Source organism: Neophocaena asiaeorientalis, unplaced genomic scaffold (assembly GCF_003031525.2).
Source record: "Neophocaena asiaeorientalis asiaeorientalis breed wild unplaced genomic scaffold, Neophocaena_asiaeorientalis_V1.1 scaffold537, whole genome shotgun sequence".
Taxonomy (NCBI): domain Eukaryota; kingdom Metazoa; phylum Chordata; class Mammalia; order Artiodactyla; family Phocoenidae; genus Neophocaena; species Neophocaena asiaeorientalis.
The window spans coordinates 882,717-897,643 of record NW_020174419.1 but is presented as its reverse complement, the minus strand read 5'-3'; positions in this window follow the sequence as shown (position 1 = coordinate 897,643).

Here is a 14,927-nt window from a genome sequence, read left to right as displayed (position 1 = left end):
AAACCCACAGCTAACATCATACTCAATGGTTAAAAGCTAAAAGCATTTCCTCTAAGATCAGGAACTTTCCAAGGATGCCCTCTCTTGCCACTTTTATTCAACATAGTATTGGAAGTCCTAGCCACAGCAATCAGACAAGAAAAAGAAATGCAAGGAATCCAAATTGGAAAGGAAGAATTAAAACTCACTGTTTGCAGATGACATAATATTATATGTAGAAAATCCTAAAGAAGCCATGGAAAATTACTAGATATCATAAATGTGTTCAGTAAAGTTGCAGGATAAAAAATTAACATATTAATATACAGAAATCTTTTGCATTTCTATACACTAACAGAAACAGAAATTAAGGAAACAATTCCATTTACAATCACATCAAAAAGAATAAAATACCTAGGTAAGAAATCTACCTAAGGTGATAAAAAAATCTATACTCAGAAAACTATGACACTGATGAAAAAAATTGAAGAAGATACCAATAGGACAGATATACCATGTTCATAGATTGGAAATTTAATATTGTTCAAATGACCATACTACCCAAGGCAATCTACAGATTCAGTGCAATCCCTATCAAAATAACAATGACACTTTTCACAGAGCTAGAACAAATAATTTTAAAATTTGTATAGGAACACAAAAGAACTCAAATATCTAAAACAATCTTGAGAAGAAAGAACAGAGCCGGAGGTATCACACTCTCTGACTTCAGATTATACTACAAAGCTACAGTAATCAAATCAGTAGGGCAAATAGTACACAAACAGATATATTGCTCATTAACTAGAATAGACAGCCCAGAAATAAACCCACACACGTATAGTTAATTAATCTATGACAAAAGGAGGCAAGAATATACAATTGAGAAGGTACAGTCTCTTCAATGAGTGCTGTTGGAAAAACTGGACAGCTACATGTAAAAGAATGAAATCAGAATAATTTATCACACCATATACAAAAAGAAACTCAAAACTGATTGATGACATAAATGTAAGATTGGGAACCATAGAACTCCTAGAAGAAAACAAAGGCAGAACACTGACATAAATTATAGCAATTTTTTGGGGGGGATCAGTCTCATAAATAAAGGAAATTAAAGCAAAAATAAATAAATTGGACCTAATGAAACTTAAAAGCTTTTGCACAGCAAACCATTGACAAAATGAAAGGACAACATATTGAATGGGAGAAAATATTTGAAAATGATATAACTGAAAAGGGGTTAATATCCAAAATATATAAACAGCTCATACAACTCAACTCCAAAAAAACAAACAACCCAATTAAAAAATCAGCAGACCTGAATAGACATTTTTCCAAAGAAGACATGCAGTTAGCTAACAGCACATGAAAAGCTGCTCAACAATCATCAGTGAAATGCAAACCACAATGAGATATCACCTCACACCTGTCAGAATTGTTATCATCAAAAAAGCCAAAAATAAATATTGGTGAGGATATGGAAAAAAGGGAACCTTGTACACTGCTAGTGGCAATGTAAATTGGTACAGCCACTGTGGAAAACAGTATGGAGCTTTCTCAAAAACTAAAAATGGGACTACCAACTGATCCAGCAATTCTGCACCTGAGTATATATCTGAAGAAAATGAAAATACTAATTTGAAAAGATACATACACCCAGTGTTCATAGCAGTATTATCTACAATACCCAAGACATGGAAGCAATCTCAGTGTCCATTAACAGATGAATGGACTAAAAAAAAGTGGTATATATGCAGTGGAATACTACTCAGCCACAAAAAAGAATGAAATTTTGCCATTTGCAACAACAGTGAATATAACACAAAAGAAACAGACTCACAGTTGTAGAGAACAAACTAGTGGTTACTAGTTGGGAGAGGAAATGGGGGAATGACAGGCTGGGATAAGAGACTAAGTGTTTACAAACTACTGTGTATAAAGTAAATAAGCCACAAGGATATACTGTACAGCACAGGGAATATAACCAATATTTTATAATTATAAATGGAGTAAAACCTTTAAAAATTGTGAATCACTATGTTGTACACCTGAAATTTATATAATATTGTAAATCAACTATATCTCATTTAAAAAAAAAAGAGAAAAAAAGGTAAGGAGTATAGATAAAAAAGAAGTATCCCTTTACTTATTTCCAAGAGGGGCCATACCTATCTCTGGAGCCAAAAAGAATATCTACCAATTGTCCATGAAGATTCATATATTTCTGGTATGTGTGTGTGTCTGTGTGTGTCTGTGTGTCTGTGTGTAGTTGAGGGAATGTGGACTCTGTGGGGATAGATAGTTGTTTTTTATGTACTTGTTTCTATATAATAGAAAGCAGCAGTTTGCCCATAAATTAATACCCTTTTCATGCCTCCTCTCTGAATGACAGCTTTCTAGAAAGATATTTTGCACACTTCCCTGTTCAAATCCAGCTCTTGTTTTCTTCTGTGGAATTCAGAGTAACTTCTGCCACCAGCCTCAGATGCCACTCCCATTGCTGCAAATAAGACACTGTTGATTTTTGGTTTTGTCCCTCATGAACTATCAGTTTAGGCAACTGTCTTCTACTGTAATTATTTCTGAGAATTAGAGTTGCATGCATCTTCTCTTTGTGTCTTCATACTCCTTCAGTAACTTTGACAGCCCTTTCTCATGAGTAGTATTTTGGGATTACAAATCTCTCATAGTTTTAAAGAAGTTAATTTGCAAATCTGCTACTCATTATTCTTGTTGTTTTGGTATAATTTTAACAACCTAAGATTTCTGGCAAAATGTGCTTGAAATCTCAATGGTGAATATATCTGAGAAAAAATAACTGTTCCCTGGTTTATGATAAATATATTTATTTTTTTCTTCATCTTTCCTGATCATGTCTGCCCTTTCTCTCTATTACCTCTCTAGGACTAAAAAATATTAACTTGAGTTGACCTTAACAACATCTTATAAAAGTGTACAGTTTACTTAAATTCTCTTTTGTCTGACCTTTTCTGGGCTTGGTAAAGATAGATTTTGGTCCACCTTGTAGAATTTTTTTTAATACTAGGATGGCCTTGTCATTCCCTATGTAGTTTCTCAAGAGTAACATTATTAATAATCTACTGAGTATTTTTTTTTTTTTTTTTTTTTTTTTTTTTTGCAGTACACGGGACTCTCACTGTTGTGGCCTCTCCCCTTGCGGAGCACAGGCTCCGGACGCGCAGGCTCAGCGGCCATGACTCACGGGTGCAGACGCTCTGTGGCATGTGGGATCTTCCCGGACTGGGGCACGAACCTGTGTCGCCTGCATTGGCAGGCGGACTCTCAACCACTGCGCCACCAGGAAAGCCCGAGTATCCTTTTTAAAATGGATTTCTTCCCATAGATTAGTATATTTCCATTGTAACCTACAGAAACTTTGAGGTGAATGACTTAAGCTCCATAACACAACAGGTATTGCTTTTCTTGACAATTATTTCATGTCTAAGGTTGTATGAGGCACAGAGATAAAGGACATTTTTTTCCCATGTGATGAGTGCCAAGTTTTATAAAATGTACCTGACTAGAGAGTATCTTCCTTTTAATAGGAAGAGACTTAAATAAGGATGAGGAATGCATTTTCTCCTAGGTAAAAAAGAATCACGACTACCCAACCGTTGGATAACATGAGAATTAAGATTTTTATATCCTAGTGTAATAATCATTAAATAATGTGCATTGATTTGCTTTTATAGCAAAAAATACATCCTCCATTTTGATGCTTACAAATACTGGATGCATTTTGTTGAGCTAGATTCCTAAATCTACTTATTTTACTAATTCAAAGAGAAGCACAAACACCTTTCTTTAACCTACAAATTGAGTATTTGTATCTAATTGGTTGCAGTTGGGTAAATACATGCTTGTCCTTACAGTGTTAAACACATAAGCAGCAGTGTTTATGCTATGTAAGTGTGATTAACTTGTGAAAAATTCATCAAGTGCCCTGAGATCTGCACAGCTTATTTTAAAATTATGTATAAAGTTTTGAAGAATAAAAATGGTTTGACAAGTAGGCAGCCCACAAAGAAACTGACACATCAAGGGAAGAAGATCAAACAGCAATATAGCAGGCATATTCACACTGTAGATGCCGTGTCTGGCTCTACTCCAAAGGGGTTGAAAGAACAGTAGACATGAAAGATAGAGAAAGAATAGAGACATGAATCTCAAGGAGGAGAAATGAAAGACCATTTGACATTCAAAAAAAAATTTTTTTTATTTTATGTTTTTGACACAGTCAATAAACTCACCTCCGCTTAACTTAGTTAACTGAATGCAACTATTGTCTTATATCTATGGAAAGCAACAAAAAAGAACACATCAAAAATGTTTCTGCTAAGTAATCTGAATCTCTGATTTCAGTTTTCCTCAGCTTCCCACATATAGGATAATGCTGAGAAATTATGTACACAGTCTAAATTCAGAATGTCAGTTTACAGTTCTTTATTTTATAACATTATATAATATTTTAAAAAATTTTATTATGATGCCAAATCTTAATTAAGGGTTATATTCTAATTAAACATTGTATGTAACATTTTTTTAAAAATTTTATTTGCTAATCATCCAATATTTTAAATTTCAATATTCAAATTTATTTTTGTTTTATTTTTAAAATTCAAGCCCATCAAACATCTATGTGCCACTTAACCTATTTTGGATTTCGTTATTTAAAAACACTTTTGTGTAAAAGTATATAAATATGACACTATGAAAAATAAAACCATACTAAATTAAAATTGATAAGAACTGGAAATATTGCCCTTTATAAAAGCTTTTTTTAGTAATAGTGGAATTGTGTTTTCTAAATCCTATGGAATTGATCACATATAAAGATCTCCCAATTTTCATCCTTTAATATATAAATCTTAAAGAAATAATATTTTCTGGGTAAGAGATCAATAATTATTGAGTAACTAATAAAGAAAAAGGGATAATTATTGGAATTTCTGTATTTAAGAGTAGTACGTGCTCTTTATATTCTGATTGATGCTGACAAATTGCCCTCCCACAAGGCCCTATAATGTGTTAGAACTTCTTCCACTAGATATCTTTGCCTCTCTGATGGGCAAATAGTTACATTTTAATGTTGGTGTAATTTGCATGACTTTGATAAATTTTGAATTGGTAAATATTCAATATTTTCATATTTTTTATTGGAAGTTCATATTATTTTCTATTAATTGTATATTCCTTATTAATTTTTTCCAATAGATTTGTTTGTCCTTTTTCTAGTTAATATCAATTGGGGAACTATCTTCCATTTTCAATTTTAAAGATTTGCTTCAGATCATTTCCTATTCAGGATCTTCTTTTGTTTTCCTCAGGGTTGTTTTGTTTTTATCAAGTTTCACAAATGAAAAAAAAGAAGGCCTCATCTGTATTGTTTATTTTTTTCTCCAGTAGTGTTTTGACTAAATATAAACACACATTTTCTTACTCTTTTCTTACCTGAAATTTCTAAATCAATTGTAACCCATTTTCTTGGTATACTTTTAACCTCCTGTGTTTCCTTTGTGAATGATGTCACTGTCTCTTCTACAATGATGTGACCTCCTTGTTTTTTCATCTTACATAATTTTTGCTATAACAGAATCTAAAGCTCACTGAACACCTTTATATAAATTCTGAGTGGACACTTTGATTAAATTATTGAAGTTACTTTCAGTCTTTGGAATAAGGACATACCTGTATTCACTTCTGCTTGGTAATCAACTATACAAGACTACATGTGAAAATACTAGGGAAAAAAAATACTTCTACAACTTCATTGTATTTAATTACTTTTTAAAATTTCTAGTTTAAGTATAAAATCTAAAATTGTTTTTAAACATATTTTCTTACCTAATTTTATCTTTCCACTCTGTAAATTATACTTTTATTTCCTAAGAAAAGTTTTTACATTCATCTATATTCAATATTCAGATTTTCTCAAAGTTAATTTAACTCCAGAAGTGTGCCTTTATGGATTCAAATCTCTACCTAATTTCAAATTCACGTTTCCAAAATTATTCTTTAGCTAACCAGCTTTAATTGCATTAAAAATATCCATTCTTGAATCCCATATATTTTTATGATTACTAAGTATTGAGCAAATGCTATATTTTACTAGATATTTGCTTTGTTTTGGTCAGTATTGCAATTTTATTGTGCATAAAAGATATACATTAGTTACTTTGTATTTTCAGGCATCTTAAAATATAGAAACCAGTAACACGCTTCTAAGCCCATAATTATTTAAAATTTGCATTGAGCAGTAACTATATAAGAAAAGGCAGTGGAGTTTGCACTCCTCCTGAAAGGTCCTCATTAAATTACCTTAGTTTATGTACATCTTATACATATTTCACTTAAGAAATACTGGGATAGAGGCTTCCCTGGTGGCGCAGTAGTTGAGAGTCCGCCTTTTGATGTAGGGGACACAGGTTTGTGCCCCGGTCCGGGAAGATACCACATACCACGGAGCAGCTGGGCCTGTGAGCCATGGCCGCTGAGCCTGCGCATCCGGAGCCTGTGCTCCGCAACGGGAGAGGCCACAACAGTGAGAGGTCCACGTACCGCAAAAAAAAAAAAAAAAAAAAAAAAAAAAAAGAAATACTGGGATAAACCCATCTATCTCTCCATTCTTATTCACTCCTGTCCTCTTCAAAGTTCAATTTCAAGATCAATTTCTAATGAGGGCTCTATTTTCTGAAGACCCAGTATTAGCATGAGGAGTAAACATGGTTATCTATTCAGACAAAATGATCTTTTGTTGTTGTTGTTGTTGTTGTTTTGGATGGTTTCTTTTCATACGACTGGAAGGGAATAACAGGGTCTTTCCCACTTTGGCTGCCTCTTTGGCTTTCCCCCTGCAGTCACTTTTGGCTATCTCTCTAAAAATGTAAGGAGTACAAAAATTATGTCTTTATATAATGTCCCATTTGTCTCTGTTGTTCCTATTATTATCATATAGATCAACAGATTGTTAAATCTGTAACTTGCTTTTTATGTTGGTCTGACTTCTTTTATTTACTAACATTGTAACTTAGGTATACCAAGAAAATATGTAGGTATTTTTAACCTTCAAGATACTCTGTTTTTCAGAAGGCTTTTCTGAATCTACCATGAGGTTTGAGTGCCATGTTTTCACCTGTCCCTCACAAGGGTCCATAGTGCATTTTGTTCCCTCTCTAGAACATTCTATACAAGTCAGCTTTTGTGAGTCCACTAATACCCTCATGGTTTCTCCATCCACTCTCTAGTAAGGGGATAAATTATTATCTCCATTTCAAACTACCATTTCCATGGGAAAGCCAGACCTACTTTCAATATTTCAGGAATTCCCTGCTACATATGTCCATCTTTCAGTGTGGAGGACATTTACTCTCTCAGGTTCCTTTGCAACAAGGTTTCAGGTATGTCATGCTGACTCTATCTGTTGCACTATATCTAATCTTCAATAGAGGAGCAACAATATCTTTATGGATCAGTTCTGTCATGTAACTTCTGACAACTTTTATAGCTGTGTAGCCTTCAGTTCTGGTTCTTCAGCTCTCTTAGCAAAATTCTATGTGCCATCCAATATCCTTTATTGAAGCCATTTTCTGTTCAAATTAGCCAGAGTTGATTTATGTTGCTTTAATTAAGTTCTCTCTTTTTATAAAATATGTAACTTTTGATTTAAAAAAATTAAAATTAACTATTATATTATCACCTTTGCTATAAAGGGATAGGACTTCAGAAGACTTTTATTTTAAATGTATATGTTTTCATGTTTATAAAACCAAAAAATTAATATAGTGTGTATATATATGTATATATATATGAAGTTATTCTTTATCTGTGCTTACCAAAAAGTTATACATATACCCCCATTAGAAAAATCTTACAGAACTAATAAGCTAGTATCACAAGCTAGAAGGTTCTGAGTCTTTATATTTGGACAACTGGTAGTGTAGGTGAAATGTACTTTACAATGCAAAGGGAAAAATGATAGATTCTGCTTTTAATTCTATCACTACTATGTTCTATGTCTTTGAAAAGCCATTTAATAATTTTTTGGTCCTATATATTCCATGTAAATAGACTGGGTTAGATGACATCCTTATAATAGCCCTTCCTTTAAATTTTAAGACATGTTAATACTAATTCCTAAAATAAATTACATAAATATTAAACATTAAACATATAGGGAATTTTAAAAGCAAATTATTAAAATGTACAATATGTACATTATGTAAGTCTGAAATTATAGAGCTCTCTAAAGAGCTATTTGGGGAGTGGCCATCAGATATGAAAGAAATAGACCTTACCTTAGTATTGGCGGAACATGTGAGGCTTTATTAAACTTCCAAAATTCAAAGCCAGTTGTTTTGAAAACTCTTCCCTTTGCATATTTATTGCTAGAAAACTTTTAATTCATCTTTAAGAATAGAAAAAAAAATTCTGGCAACTGCTCTTGGCAATATTAGTGGGGTAAGTTGTCTCTTTACTCAATTTCACTTTTCCCATCTGCACTAGTTTCTCATGTGACAGTTCCTCTCCCTGGGATTCTGGCAACTCAACCAACATCAGTTTTTGTAAATATTATCACAGGGAAAAAGAAAGGAAAGAAAAACTCATATCTTTAATGTACATCAGCTAAAATTTTAAGTTTTAGTTAATATTCAAGGACTAAATAAGGCAACAATTTTTGACCTAGCAGTATGAATTTTCTGGCTTTCCCTTTATCCCACCAAAGAAATCTGAGCAGATTGAAGACTCTTTCTTCCATTCATTTTTCTTAGGAGAATATAAAGTCCCTAAAATAAGTACAAAATTTTTTCCTCCCCAAGGTTATCCTTATTTTGCTGATTTTGAGCCAGGAACCATTGAGATTCCTAGTTGTGGTCCTGATTTCCTTTTCATCAGCTGAAACATGAATCACAATATGATTTACTTTCTTTAGCACATTGGAAATTTCATTTCTCCCAAAACCAAGTCTTTCATGTGCCCCACTTTTGCTGTTTCAGCGTATCAAGAAGGCAAACTATATCACCAGCCTAATGTATATAATACTAAGAAAATTCAAGCAAATCTTATACTCAAATTTAAGTACCATAGCAGATTACACTCTAAATCAGTGGCAGTCAACAGTGGTGGTACCTTTAACTAGAGGGAAGTTTGGATGTTTGCAGGGGCATTCTTGGCTTCACGATAAGACTTGGCCACTGTAACACATTTAATAGGAGGGACCAGGTATGTTAGATTTGCTGCATATTGTCCATTGTCAATTAACATCCATTCCCATTCCCACTCACTGTACCTCTCTCTCTCACTGTTGGCCCTCTCCCAGTATAGCAGGAGTTGGAAGGATTAAATCCAAAGATTTACTTGCAGATAGGTTTGGATATTTTTATTTAGGTTAATCCAATGAAACAGTCTTGTTACAGATTTGGAAGGTAGAAAAGGTAGACATAAGATGAATGACATCTTCCTGTGGCTACTGCCATTTGCTGCTGTTTAAGGAAGTTGTCATTTTTCTGCATCAGATACTATTTTCTATTAAGCAGCTTTCTGTTTGTTAAGGAACAAGGACAGTAACTCTGGTTTCTTCATATGATCTGATTCCTGAATAACAGCTTTGGGTATCCACACTCCAGTCTTCTTTGCCTGGGGTCTGCTGTGGCCATGCTGTTGTTCCCAGACCTAGGCCAGCATAGCTCCAGTGGCAGCCTTAGAAATAGGAATGCTATAGCAGGAAATTATAGATTTTTCTAGGAAATATTTCAATAAGCCCAGGCTAGAACTTGTTTCTTCAACCTTTCCAATAATGCTGTAAACTCTTAATTCCCTATATTAAATTCCTTGCTATCTATAATACTTAGGGTAGTTATATTTCCAGTACTGAATCTTAATTCCTTCATATTATATCCTACAATGTTCATCATGATTTATAGAATGAAGGATTCTCCTGTATTCCATGAGATTTTTGGATAGCCTCCAAGACATTCATTTTACTTTTTAATATGTTTATATTTGATTCATTTGAATCCCTAGAAAATAGAAATCTAATATATACTGACAGAAAGCAAATCAATTATTGCCTGGGACCCTAGGGTTGAGGGATGGTTGGCAGGGAAGGGGCACAAGAGAATTCTTTAGAGTGATGGAAATGTGCTGTATCTTGATTGTGGTGGTAGTTACACAGGTGTACACATTTGTCCACATCTAATGAAATGGACAGTTAAAAAAATTGATGCATTTTATTCTATGTAAACTATACCTCCATGACATTGATTTTAAACAATTAACATTTGCGTAGGTTATACAATTTACAAAAACATTTTAAATATATAAAATCTGTTTAAACTTATGTGAGCATAGAACTTAACTCTGGTCAACATATATAAACACAAACTATTTTTGCATAGTTTGTGCAAAATTCATTATAAAACATATCTTGTATGCCTACTACATAATAGGTAATGTTGAAGCACTGGGGATACTGAGGTGATTGTTAAAAAAAGCCTACATAGATTTTTACCTTCTAGTGGGATAGACTGGTAATAAAAATAAATAATATCAGATACAGATAAGGACTGCAAAGGAAAATGGAACAGTTGCCTAGAGTCTACTACCCCAAAACTAAGACTCATGTTCGATAAATTTCCTCTAATGCATTTAATTAGTACAGTATTTCTTATATTCTGGAGCAGTAGAGTAGAATAAGAGTGCGAAAACTCACTTCCCACTAAAACAAAACATAAAATAACAACAAACCTTTATTCTAATTTCATTTGATGTCCCTTGTCCTTGTTGGGTTCTCCAGGAAACAGATGCTAAGATGGCATTAAGAGTTCAATATGTTTACTGGGGAGTAATACCTGTGAAATAAAAGGGGGAAAGCAAGATTAGGCAAAAAAAAAAAAAAAAAGCCATTGGATAATAATGTCAGAACCCTGAAACAAATACTAGCAGATAGAGGAGTCTCAACTTTGGCAGAAATGGCTAAGCCTGGACTTTACCATCTTGCTCAGTCATTGGCTAAGGCTCACTCTAAAAAGAATATGACCTTGGCTTGAATGCTGATGTGAATTAGAAGAAGCTAACAGCTGGAGGCTGTGAGGTAACCATATTCCTCACAGATGGACAGTGAATCATTCATTGAAGGGGAATGTGAATGGGGCATCCCTCATTCTGTCAAACTCTTCTGTAAAATCAGGAAATGTACAGTGCTGTACCTGCCAATCACCAGGTTTTTTCTCTTCATCCAGGTTTTATGATGGACTGTCTATCAACTATGCTTAAACACCATCAATGCCTAATTGAATGAGTCTGTATCCATACTCTTTCATGAGAAGGTTAACTTAACATTTGTAACAGACAGCTCTCTAAGATTCATGGCTTGTTCATTTCCCACTTTGTCAATCTCCTACTTTTCTCTCTGTATTTTTCTATCCCAAATATCCTGTATGACACTGTCTTTGTTATGAAATTGTTTAGAATCCTGGCAGGGGAATTGTTCCCACATATCCCTGTTAGAGAAAATAGATTCCCGAAGCAAAAGTACTATTTTCCTTACTTACTAAGTCTGGGGGCCTGAGAGGTAATGAAAATTAAATAATCATTTTCCATGTTATCCACCATAAAACTTTGCCTTTTATCTTAATTTAATTCTGGCACTGAATAACCTTTGGCATACCAATGTCAGCAGAAACATTTCTTTCAAGCAACTCTTTCTCTGCTCTAGGTGGCTCTGACCCTATTTCCCTGTATATTTTATTTTTATTTCTCTCTATTCTTCTTTCCTTTCCAGCAGGTCAAGTTGAATTTTCAAAACGTTGATATATTTTTTCTCCCCTACGTTATGTAGACCTAACACAGTCTCTTGCAGCTTTTAACTGAAAGATCTAAATCTATCTTTAAGCTGATTCCATTGTTCCCAGAATTTCTGAATTCATCTCTTCTAACCTCAAGTAATATTTTTTCCTGCACCAAACTCTGAGGGTTGTTAGCCAAATGACCATAATGTTCCCTCTGTCCTTAAGAACTATTGACATTTCAAGTTGAGAATTTGAATCATCTTTAGTATCTCTCTGGGTCTCTCCGGCTCTGTCTCTCTCTTTCTTTATGAAATTGGGTCTGTGAAAGCTTCATTCAGATGTTGCTCAATGTAAATCTAGACAGTACCATTTATTTCCTATATAATACTCTCACCATTTTTTCCATCTGTTTATTAATAAATTCTACCCCACTGCCAGGGAAAGAGAAAAAAAAAAAGAGAAAAGGCCACTTTTTAGAGATTTTTGTCTCTTTTGTCATCTAACCGACAATTTATCTAACACAGGAATCTTCATCAGAATTTCCTAGGTTGCTTATTAAAGATGTACATAACTTGTCCTTTTGCCAGACTTACTGAATTGGTATTTTCACAGGCAGGGCTTGAGAAGCTATATTTTTCAAAAGTGACCCAAAATGTGTTTTGTTTTGTTTTTTCTTTGTCCTAGCACCATCGTCTAAAACCACAAGCCTGTGTTTGATTAGTCTCATTATTGTCCTCCTATTTCTTATGCTTACAGCTGGGATGAGGTTGGAAAGGTGCCTGAGCTCCCCTTAGAGGCTGGAGATATTACTCAACCATATTTTCATATCTAGAATATGCTCTACTTGCTCACTTTTAATATGATTCAGTATTCAGTATATTATCACCTTATTTGGATCATCTTAGCCTTTTTCTCATAAATGAGGCTAGACCAGATTTGGGGTAACTATATTGGACAGGTGTGTGCTTTAGGGTACTGATATTTTCACAAATCATTTGGGAAATTATCCTTCTTTGACTATATTTTGGGTGAGTCTATGTATCATGGATAATATTTGTTCCTTTAAAATTGAAATAATCTATAAATCTGGTGTTAATTTTTCTATAAAGATAACAATTTTAAAAATATTCTGAGTTTTATTAATCAAATATGAGCAATGCTTTCTACTGAATGTATTTTTTTAAGATTTTTTTTGATGTGGACCATTTTTAAAGTCTTTATTTAATTTGTTACAATATTTCTTCTGTTTTATGTTTTGGTGTTTTGGCTGCGAGGCATGTGGGATCCTATCTCCCTGACCAGGGATTGAACCTGCTGCAGCCCCTGCATTGGAAGGCGAAGTCTTTACCACTGGACCACCAGGGAAGTCCCTGAATGTACTTTTTTCCACAAAATGTTTAATAACTTATCTGAGTTTTAAGAACCATTTTCTGTTATAAAATATTTATCATTACATATATGTTTAAGAGAAAACCTCTCCTCAAACTGGCTTAAACAAGGAGCATCTCACATACCAGGAAGTCAAGAGGTATATTAAACTCCATGTACAATAGCAGCTTGATGATATCAAGGAAAAATGTTTGTTTCATCTCTGCTCTGAATCCTCAGTATTGGCAACTGGGAGCAGTTAACTCCCAGGGTTGGATGCTTCCTTATTCACCTTATAGGCAGATGAGGGAAACCACTTTCCCAAACTTGAAAAACCTTCCTTTTCCTCTAATTGAGCCAGATTATGTCACCTGCCTGCTCCTGATTCAATAACAGTTGATGAGAAAATGAAACATCTATGGATTGACTTGAACTAATCAAGATTCTTCCTTAGATGTGACTATGTATACAAAGTCATTTAAGAAGTGAAAAGGCGAAACTGATGTTGTCTAAGCAACCTAATGATTTCTGCAATATTATTTTTGAATATTTGAAACATCTTACAAGAACATTTTCTACTTCAGATATTAAAACCATTTTTTCAAAAGGTAATTAATTATTAATTTCAATGACCTAAAAATTGGTTTCAAGTAGTAATACTGCTGTTACATAATGCAATTTTCTCACTCTTAAGATCTAACATTAACTTCTCAACCTGCTTGAGGACAACTTCAATTTTTGTTAAAGGACAAGTCATTAATACAGAAGAATGGTTTTCTATTGCTTTTAAACAAACTAATGAGTGTTAAAATTAAATACCTACTTATGTAATAAGTACTGTGCTGAAAACATTATCTCTATTAATCCTATCAACAATGCTTTGAGGTATTATTATAATATTGATTTTCAGATAGGAACTGAATGTAAACAGATTATGTAACTTTCCCAAGGTCACACTGCCAATAAGGGGTAGGTTTGGAATTTGAACACAGGTCTGGTCTGAGTCAAAACCTATATAGGAGAGGGCTTCCCTGGTGGCGCAGTGGTTGAGAGTCCTCCTGCCGATGCAGGGGACACGGGTTCGTGCCCCGGTCCGGGAAGATCCCACATGCCACAGAGCGGCTGGGCCCGTGAGCCATGGCCGCTGAGCCTGCGCGTCCGGAGCCTGTGCTCCACAACGGGAGAGGCCACAAGAGTGAGAGGCTTGCGTACCGCAAAAAAAAAAAAAAAAAAAAAACTTATGTAGGAGAGAAAAAAAAAATTTCTTCCTTGACTCTTAGGTTCGGTGACTAGGGTTCATGAATCAAAAGACAAGAAAAAAAGGAGGAAAAGCAGAGTTTATTTTTATTTACACATTCAACATGCATACCCCTGCAGGAACTAAGTGATGAGTAACTGAAAGGGTTGGCTAGAATATAGGGCTTATATACCATCTTAATAAAGGACAATGAATTTGTGAAGTGACAAGACAAAGGAAAAAGGGTTTGGGCTTCCAGGGGTGGTAAATTGTGGGGAGGTAAATATATGGGGGAAACTAATGGAAGATATGGGTTACGTTATTAAGGAATGTTTGTGCAGACCCAACTTAGTGCTTTTTATCTCCAGTGCTAAGTTTTTTTGTTTTTTTGTTTTTCTCCTCCAGGTATGGGAGAGGAGAGGCGGAACATCTTCATAAAGGGAAATTTATACCCTGCCTGTAGGCAGAAAGGGGAAAAGGTATCTGCTGTTTCTCAATTGCCTTCAGCTCAAAATAATCCTTAAGCCAAATGA